This window comes from Pteropus alecto, unplaced genomic scaffold (assembly GCF_000325575.1).
Source record: "Pteropus alecto unplaced genomic scaffold, ASM32557v1 scaffold20, whole genome shotgun sequence".
Taxonomy (NCBI): Eukaryota; Metazoa; Chordata; class Mammalia; order Chiroptera; family Pteropodidae; genus Pteropus; species Pteropus alecto.
Genome location: NW_006436298.1, coordinates 2,612,597 through 2,613,903, shown reverse-complemented (window position 1 = coordinate 2,613,903; position 1,307 = coordinate 2,612,597).

The following is a 1,307-nucleotide window of genomic DNA, read 5'->3' as shown; positions in this document are numbered from 1 at the left end:
TCATGGAGCTCATTCCCTTTCTGCCTTAGTCAGGAAGGGGTCTTGGGTTTCCTACTGAAGTGCTGCTTCGCTCCCTAGACAAGGAAAAGAAGATATGAACTTGTTTTTTTAAATCATATATCTATTAACTTATATTATTGATTTGCCTATTAAGCAAGTAAAGGGAAACAGGCTTGGTTAAAAAAATATCTTAAAGAGTAAAAAGATCTTTGGCCTAAAGTCCCCTCCCCTCTCAGACTCTAAGTGCCCTGTCTGGCCGACCGCCATTTCTGCTAACAATGAGCCAATGAGCCTTATCAATAGCCAGAGAATCTGAGTCACCAATTTTAGGGCAATTATCAGGATTTGAGGGAGAGGGTCTTTTTCCCAAAGAAAAGAGGAAAGAAAATTTAACTAGTTTTACTAAAAAGATTAAGAACTCTGCAAGATATATCCCATTTCATTTTCTGCTAAAAGATTAAGAATTTTACAAGTGATGTCTGTATCAAAAAGAAATTAATAGATATTCTTTCTCTACCTCTGCTATTTCACAAGAATAAAAAATATAAATTATAATAAATATAGCTAAAGAAATAGAAATGATTGGTGAAATTTGTGTAATCAAATATTTTTCTTGCTTTAAAGAGAGGTTTTAAAGCAGTTTCAGACAAAGAGATAATTTTCTTTAATTAATATACTGGCTCTAAATAAAGAAAGCGAGCAGCCTGCTGTTATCCAGCATGAACTGATGTGTATAAAAGCAGATGAAACATAATCATGACAGTAAAGGAAGAAAAACATCATGGCAGGGTAAGGATGGAGATTTTTGTCAGGCAATCATGGCTAATGGTTTCCACCAAAGTGCAAAGTTAGCATAAGAATCGCACTTTAGTAATGTGTATGTTTTTACACTTTTCTGTATATTTAAGCTTATGTTCAATGTTAAAAAAAAAGGAAACTCCGATAATTTTTCAGAGCTAACTTTATAATTATTTTCATAAGATTATGAATTAAAAATAGTGGTTAGACAATGAGTTACCTGAACAAGAAGAATCTAATTGACAGTTTTATTCAACACATTTTTGTGACAGATACTCTCAATTCTAATTTTTGCAGTGTCAGAAAAGGCAATAATGAACTTAATTTATGTGCAAGAGTTAGGCCAATTTATAGCTATATTATATTAATATTTAAGAAGAGATATCAGTAACCACGATTGCCTGACATCCAATTTGTAACCTGGATAATCTTGGACCTTCATACTATTTTTCTTTTTTGTTATAAATTAATATTTATTTATTTTCTATTGAATTTTTATAAGTGTTTCT